This window comes from Corapipo altera, unplaced genomic scaffold, assembly GCF_003945725.1.
Source record: "Corapipo altera isolate COAL_440 unplaced genomic scaffold, ASM394572v1 343, whole genome shotgun sequence".
NCBI classification, from domain to species: Eukaryota; Metazoa; Chordata; class Aves; order Passeriformes; family Pipridae; genus Corapipo; species Corapipo altera.
Window position 1 is genome coordinate 3,349,064 of NW_020884913.1, and position 8,064 is coordinate 3,357,127.

Here is an 8,064-nt window from a genome sequence, read left to right on the forward strand (position 1 = left end):
ATAAGGTAATTACTGCTACAGAGTTTTTTGATAGGCTGGAATGAATCAACAGTTCTTCCACTATACTTTCTTCCAGTAAGAGAACTCCCCTAGATGACTCCAAGGAAATAATTTAAATCTCAAAGCATCAAAGACTTGCTTTCCCCTACTGCCAAGATAAATCTTAGATTAAATCTGGGAGTGTAAAAAAGCATAATCAGGCTGCTATTGTGGGCTTCATTCATAATACTCTCAATACACAGATCTAAATTTGCATATCTCTTTGAGTTAAAGTCATTAGGTGAAATCCTGGCTCTGTTTTTACTTGCACAATGAAAAATTCATGCTGATGCCAATTATGCCAACTTTCACCCTGTGAAAGTCGATTTTCAAATACTTCTTTGAAACAAAAGAACTCCCATCTAGTTATAGTCAGTCATTTGTTAGATAACTGGTAAGGTTAAATAGGAGCTTCCAGGCCAACCTCAGTAACACTGAGCTAATCCTAAAACAAACATGTGGAGTAGGGACTGTTTATTGTTTTAAAATTTGCTTTTCCACATTAGGGCTGAAGGATCTCATATAGGTAACTCAAAAGAAAAGTTAAGTATTATTAAATCTAATTAACAAGGAGAAAACTAAAAACATAGAAAGGCAAAGTACTTCCAGGTCAATGATCCATGTTCTCTCCCACTTCATAAGGGAAGAAATTATGGTATAGTGTTAATAGTCTTTAGCCCACTCATCTAGTCAATGGGCAAAAGAGCCAACTCATATTTGCACTCAGGTTCAAATCAAAACCATTACCAGTGTTTCTAGAATCCCAGCATTTAAGCTTCTTTACAAAAGCAGAGCCTCTCTTGAAAGTATCTATACTTCTGTTCTACTTTAGAACTGACCATTGAAGAACCTCTTGGTCCATCAAGGCAAGAAAATCAGCAGACACCATATAGGAAAGTCTGAAACACAGGGGGGAAAAAAAGTGTAAAGAAAAAGAAAGAGAACAGAAAATTTTGAAATTAAAAAATAAAAAAATCCCTAGACTGGATTCTCTGGAATCCTGTGATCACGAAGAAAATAGCCAAGATATTGCTTTTTAAGACATCCAGCTTTTCTGACAGATTTAAGAAGCCAAGTCTTCCATTCATACAAATTAATTTGGGCCTTGTAAGTAAACACAGAAACATCCTTCAGCCTCCCTGAGAGGCAGCTAAAGAAGAGGAGGAGGCCAGCCCAGCCCAGCCCAGCAGACTTTCCTAAGTTTGCTCAGCACTGGCAAACTCTGAAGGCTAAAGAGAGAGTGAAGGTGTGAGTGTGTCTGCTTTAGGCTGTTGCCATGGATGTGGCAACCCCTCATCCTGCTTATTATACATTTCTGCATGTCCATAACACACACATAGTGTTTTACACATAATTCAGTGGACTAATAAGAGAACAGGATCATAGGATCAGGTATAAATAAATTAGCTCATTTATTATGACTCAGCAGTGAAGAAACGTATACATGATTAGCATAAAAAGTAAACATTGCATAAATATTATACTTAGTTATAGCTACAGAAGTGGTATAATGAAGCTTTGTTTCAGAGTCCTTTTATTCTCTCAGATCTTTCCTTCAAAGCTGTGCTGGAAATCATCTGAAGTTGAACTAGGTTGAGTGTGTTCAAGGATTAGTTGGAGGTTTATTTTTGTCCATGCCTAAAATCTTGGGGGATAATGCTGGACTTTTATACATGCATGCAAACCACTAGTTTTCCTACTGGGTGAAGATTTATGATAATCTATATCATATTAAGTAATTAGAATTTGCCTGTGGGCTTAATATAAATGAAATAGGAACAACAAGTGTCCTGAAAGTTGTATACTGAAGGTGGGAAAGCTGGAAAAACAGTTGATTTCCAAACACTTTTAAAGAAAAGGATTACAAAAGGCTTGGGAAAACCTTTCATCTATGGAAGTGAGAAAGATAACTAGTAGCTGCAATCGCTGCCTTGCTCCATATCCAGGGCCTGCTGCCTTTCCTCAGCTGAGGACCTGCCCACTAGATGCCACTGTTTCTGCACATATTCGGCATCACAGCCCCCAGTGACTCAACACACCTCGTCCCTCCTTCTCCCCCTCGCTATTTTACTCCTTTTCTTAAAATGTTCAGCGCAGACGATTGAAATGCAAAGTCACCTCTAAACCATAAAAAAAAAGACCCTCAGCAAATGGCTGATTTTTTTTTTCCCTTTTGGATCACAGGCTGTGAATGTGGGTGCGAGTGTGGTGTCTGCCTGGCTACCTGCTTGTGTTTAATTATGCCATAAAAAGAAATGGTTGAGAGCTCCTGCACAGCACACTGTAGTGGCTTGTGACTTTTTACTGTTTGCCATTCAAATACAGATCCTAAGAAAGGATTTTGTGTGTTTGCAGAAGCTCTTCCCTCTCAGAGCAGGTTCCATCTGATCTGTCTTCAGCTACCCCAAATGTAAGCTGCAGATTAACACATTGGGAGAAGCATCACTCTTCAAGGCATGGTGTTATCTTCCTACATTTATTATCTTTACCAGTGTGGGGGACTGTGTTTTAGGTGCTGTACAAACCTGTGCTGAAAAAGCAGACTGTGCCCAGAGCCTGAAATGCAGTGCCTCTCTATAAAGAGCAAATAAATAATATCAACTCTAATTTAAACACACAACAATTCAATGAAAAAAACACAAAGGCTGGAATTTTTGAAAGCATCAACTTCTTCAGCAAGGCCAAGACCGAAAGGTTTTATCACAGACAGATAAATAGGACACGAATAGTTACACTGATGCCACTAAGCACTTTGGCAGTTCAAATAATTGGCTGTTTCTACCAGACTGCCTTACCTTGCAGGAGAACATGCACCAGAAGTTCTAATTTACTAAGCCTGGAATTTCCAGGAAGCTCACTGAAAGAAGGTCAATCACTTGCTTCATTTGAAATTCACTTTCGTAGTGGTGAAGGTAATGGAAAATGCAAGACTAAACTTACCAGTTTGCAGTTTAGGTGATTCAGTATTTGCCTGCTTCTCAGGGAGGCTGAGCAGGTGAGCCTATTCTTCCACCCACAACAGTTGGGGCATTTCTGAAACATGAACGTGAAATATAGTTAGAAAGCAAATGCCTATAACCATCTGAAATGAAATGATGAAATAATATATATGGAAATGTTTCCCTGCAGTACTCCAGGGCTTTTTTTTTTTTTTTTTTTTTGCAATAGTTCCAGCCTTGTTTCAACTGTCAGAATGTTGGTTTGAATGAAGACTTCTGTTATTGTCAGTGAATGAATGCATAAGTAACTTCTGAAGCAGTGGAGTGAAACTGGATGGATTGAATGTGATCACTGCAGCAGGAACTTAGTTTAGTTTCTCAGTAAAAACTTATTTTTTAATGACTAAAGAGATCAGAGTGGACTTCAGAAGGTTATCTGAGCCTTTTATGGTCTACAAAGAGTAGAAAACCCTGTGAGAACTATGTGTCTTGAGATTTCTGGTATGTGATTAGAAATGCTGAGTGATCTGTCTCCTATCTGGCATTTTAATCCTTTTTCAGGTCTGGGGGCAAAGCTGTGTACCAAAATGAAAAACAGTAAAAAGCAGAAAAGGTTTCAATGAACTCTGAGCTAATAAAACTATCCTTATTCTATCAAAGCAGCATGGCCAGCCCAGTGTAAGCTCAACATGAAACCAAAAGTTTGGAGCCCTATGATTATTCCAAATCTCAAGATCATCTTGGTCCTTCCTGTGTGTTTTTTTAAGAGATCATCGGCTGAAGTGCTTTTTTTTCCAGTTTGTGGGCATTTGGGTCTAAGGGTCCATTTGAGTATCTCTCTCTGTAATCCAAGCATCATGCACATACATTTATTGAAGTGAGTGAGCCAACCTTCAATACAGGAGATTGCCCAGAGTAATTTATTTTTAGGGACTCAATATTTGAGTGCATTTTAGCGATACACAAAGTTTTGCTAAGATCAAATCTATAGCACCAGAGGAGGCTTGGGTGGTAGGTTGTTAATATTTGGTATTTTACATAAGGGTCAGCAGAAAAAAAATTCCCCTTCTTCTCCATTTCCCAATTGATGCTTTAGAGGGAGAGAAAAATGCCTTTATTTCACATTGCACAGCTGTTGCACTGCTCAAGAAAAACTGTTCAAATATTAATATGGCTTTGGGGCTAAAAGCATTTCTTGAGAGACACTTCAATGCAACAACTTTCAGCCAAGTGAACAATCACAAAAATAGAGTCAAAGACCAAAATCCCTCCAGCTGATAGAAAGGCAATTTATTTATTTATTGGTGCAGGCCTACAGAACTCCTTATGTGTGATTGTGGCAGTTTCCAGTCCAGCCTCAGGAAAGAATTGCTCATGGATGCCACAGATCACGACCTCTGGAGTCAGGCAAATCCTCCTTTTCTCACCCCAAGCTCTCAGTGTGACCTGGACTGTCTCAGGTCTCCTCCACACCAGCTTCAGTGAGCTGAGGGGAGCTCTGTGCAGCTTAGGGGGCTTCCATCAGCTGCACAGCCTCCCCCAGAGCTGTGCTTCAACTGCCCAGGGAGGTCCAAGCTTTCTTACCCAGCATTACCAATGTGTCTGAGGGTGGATATTGTGGTTGTCTCATGTGGCTCTGCCATGGACCAGCCCGTGTCCTCATCATTCCAGCTGCCCTGGAGCTGACTCACCCCAAAGGGACTCACAGACTTTCATCCCACCCAGCAAACAAGGAGGAATTCCCTCAAACAAAGCAGTCTGATGGTGGATTTCAAAGAGAGCCCTGAACAGAGGGCAGTGCTTTAACTTTGGTTGGCATCTATCCTGAGGAGATTGGTTCTGGCATGGATCATGTACTGACTTGGCTAAGGGCTGCAGCATCATTTACACCCTCAGACTGCTGATGCATCTTCAGTTCTGCTTTGGAAAGGAATCATCCCACCTGGTCTGAAATTCATGGCTGCCCAGGGGTAGGAGGATGCTACTTCCATCAGTTCACTTGCCCATCTATTTCCTATTTAGCAGGGATGACAAATGTTCAAGCCACTTAGTGAGTTTATTCCCAAGCTTTTAATTCTGCTCCATGTGCATCGACCTCTTTGCTGCTGAAGCCACAAGCCACACTCTGTCCTGAGCAGGTCTGAAGTGAACAGCAGGACACACACGTGCCCAGAACAACCCAGCTGAGCAGAGGGAGAAATGGATTCCAGCTCTGGGCTACACACAGTAAATCACCAGCACAGAGAGGGAAGCACAGGGACATCAGAAATACCAAAACGTCCTTTTTTAGAACATGAGTCCTTAAACAAGATAGGAAAATATATGAAATGACAGCAAGGTTCTTAACTGTTGCTCCAGTTTAAGCCCACACATGTGCCTCATTTATTTTCAACCATGCTCTTCTGCTATCTCTATCCTGCAAGAGATGGATACAGGACATTATCAGTGGAGAAGGACTACAAAAGATGGTAGGCTTTTATTACCCTCTGTGCTTTTTGGTAGCTTCCTTGTATTTTTGGAATTCAGTTACAGAAGTGCCTAATGTCCCCTGTTAAAACTCAACTCCTGTTACAGCACACAGTGTGCAAACATCTCCCCACATAATGCTGCTGTGTTTTATGTAGCCAAACTCACTAACTCTGGGCTGCAAAGGCTGTTGGGGACAGAGTTGATGAGATGTTGCAAGCAATTGTAGTGGTTACTGAAAATCAGGGAGATCAGCATTTACCACAACATTATCATTCAGACATTGTTCACTTCATTTGCCTCCTGAGCAAAGTTTACTACCTCCAAAGCTCCCCTCCTGCTCTCAGCTGCTATCACACAGACAATGCATGCCACTGCCCACACTGATTGGTATTAGGCTGGGGTACTTAGAAACTGTAAATACATCACCTTGACTGTCCTAAAATTATTAGGGTGGAATAACGAGCTGCACTCCCTGAGGAAACCAGTAAATAAAGTAGCTTAATTCTTTCTAGAGTTTGCATTTAGCTAAAAAAGCTGTATAACTATATATTATTCTTTATTAAGAGCCACACTTTCAATAGAAGCTCATGCTAAAATTGAAGATTTAATGCTTCCAGAAATGCAAGCTCACCTTAAGAAACTGTGCACTGCTCAGCTAATGGAGACTCAGCCTCCCCAAACCCAGGAATAAGGCAGTCTGCATGGATGTGGGCATGGAAAATTTCTCCAAATTTTATATGAGGAAAATAGAATCCACTATTCTAAAAGGAGTATCATAAAGTTTGATGTGCCTATTTCAAAAGCATTTGGAACAGATATTCCCTCTCTGACCAGACAGAAATGTCTTTGCTTCCAGCTCTAATGCCAACTCCAGGGAAAATTAAAAAAAAGGAATTGCACTTTCTGGCATTTTTTAGCACATGGGGCAAAGCTGGAAGGAGTCCAAGTGGGAAGAAAGCTGAGGGGGGTGTGATGGGAGGGAGCTGGGGCTGGAACAGCAGACCTTGGGCTGTGTTTTGATTGAATCAGGTGAGGCCAGCAGGGACAAACACTGGGCTGGTTTCTGAGAGCAGAGAGCCCCATCTATGCTCTGTGTGGAAACTGTCCCAGCTTTGCTCTTTGATCCTTCAGCTTAATTCAATCCAGGGGCAAATCAGAGTGAAACTGGGTGTGTGGAGGTGCAGGTGTGCACGTCTATTGGGGGGATGGAGGGAAGGGGACAATGGGCAATTGGTGCTGTCCCTCTTCCCAGCACGTAACATCCCTGAGCCAGCTCCCACTCCTGGCACACTTTCCCAGGGCCCAGGTCTGACAATCAGAGGGACTTTTTTATCAAACCCAAGCGCTTATGGAAGCAGAGGTTTCAGTTACAAGAGCTGATCTTTGGGATGCCTGATTCCCCTGTGACGTTGCAGACTCACGAGCTGTTACCAGGGGCTGCACATGCAGTCACCCATGGACCTGCTTGCTCTGGGTCTGCCCAGCACTGGCAGTCAGGCAGCACATCCCCCAGGCTGTCAGTCGGGCTGTCAGTCAGTCTGTCAGTCCAGCAGCATTGCCTGCTTGCCTCAGAACAGTGTGAAGCCATCAGATCATGGGATGGTTGTAGCCCTACCTGGCTCGTGTCACTGCAGAAGCTGAAACACCGAGCAGGTCTGAGCAAAGATCTGCTCAAACCTACAGATGAACCTAAGGCAAGTTCCTGCTGCTGATAACAGGCCAACTCAAACCTGCCCACGGGACAAACGCTTCCACAGTGAGACTGTGCCAGACCCAGAGCAGCCCAGGGCAGCACAAAGTGCTTCTTTCTGCCGTGCTCTGAGGATCCCCTGGCCCACAGTGGTGGTGCCTCAGGGATTACAGTTGGCTCAGTCCTCTCACACTGATCCGGAGCTATTGTCCTGTGCTGCTGAGACAGACTCTTCCCATCTCCTAAGAGGGAGACTGAAGACACCAAAGGTGTGCCTTCCCACTGCCTTTGGTCACCAACAGGACGTTACCCCTCTGCTGAAGCCCCTGAACTGTGGTCCAAGAGTCCCCAAGAAAAGACCTACAAAAATGGATAGTATAGCAATCACTGCTTTAGTCCACATCATGAAAAATGAGACCCCAACACAGATTCTGTCTAAATAGAAATTGCTTTTTCCTGTCCCTAAATTGAGTCTCTCAGGATTATACACAAATGCCAGAAGGCTGCTGCAAAGAAAACCCAGAACACTCAGTCTGTTGGCCTTTTTTGCCTAGTGGAGAAGTGTATGTTGTGTTCTTCAGTATGATTCTACTGCAGGAACTGGGAACTGTGCTTAAAAGAAAAGTGGCTATTTTAAACTAATTGAATTTTTAGCTGTGTCTCATGTACTGTGTCCACTTAGCTCTGTGCATCCTTCTTTTGCTTTGATATATGGCAACAATACAGAAATATTGCATTGTGGGGTGGGAAGTGGCTCAGTGCAGGAGGATATAAACCAGATGTGCAAAGTATCCAGTGTGCACTCAATGTACCTCCTGTGACCTGTCTGGAGATGATACAAATACAATCAGTTTGTGAGACAAAGGAATAGAAATTAGCTCCAAGAGCAGAGAGGAAATAAAACAGACTAGAGCAATTCAGAGAATC

General features: G+C 42.6%; 1 long non-coding RNA gene across 1 annotated transcript; it reads right to left on the reverse strand.

Annotated features, from left to right (window-relative positions):
• Positions 1-822: 822 nt before the first annotated feature.
• On the reverse strand, positions 823-6,802 carry LOC113952419. Its single transcript, XR_003529542.1, has 4 exons — positions 6,739-6,802; positions 6,079-6,208; positions 2,980-3,072; positions 823-938 (listed from the first exon to the last, which is right to left on the reverse strand). It is a non-coding gene; the product is annotated as an uncharacterized LOC113952419 (long non-coding RNA).
• Positions 6,803-8,064: the final 1,262 nt, after the last annotated feature.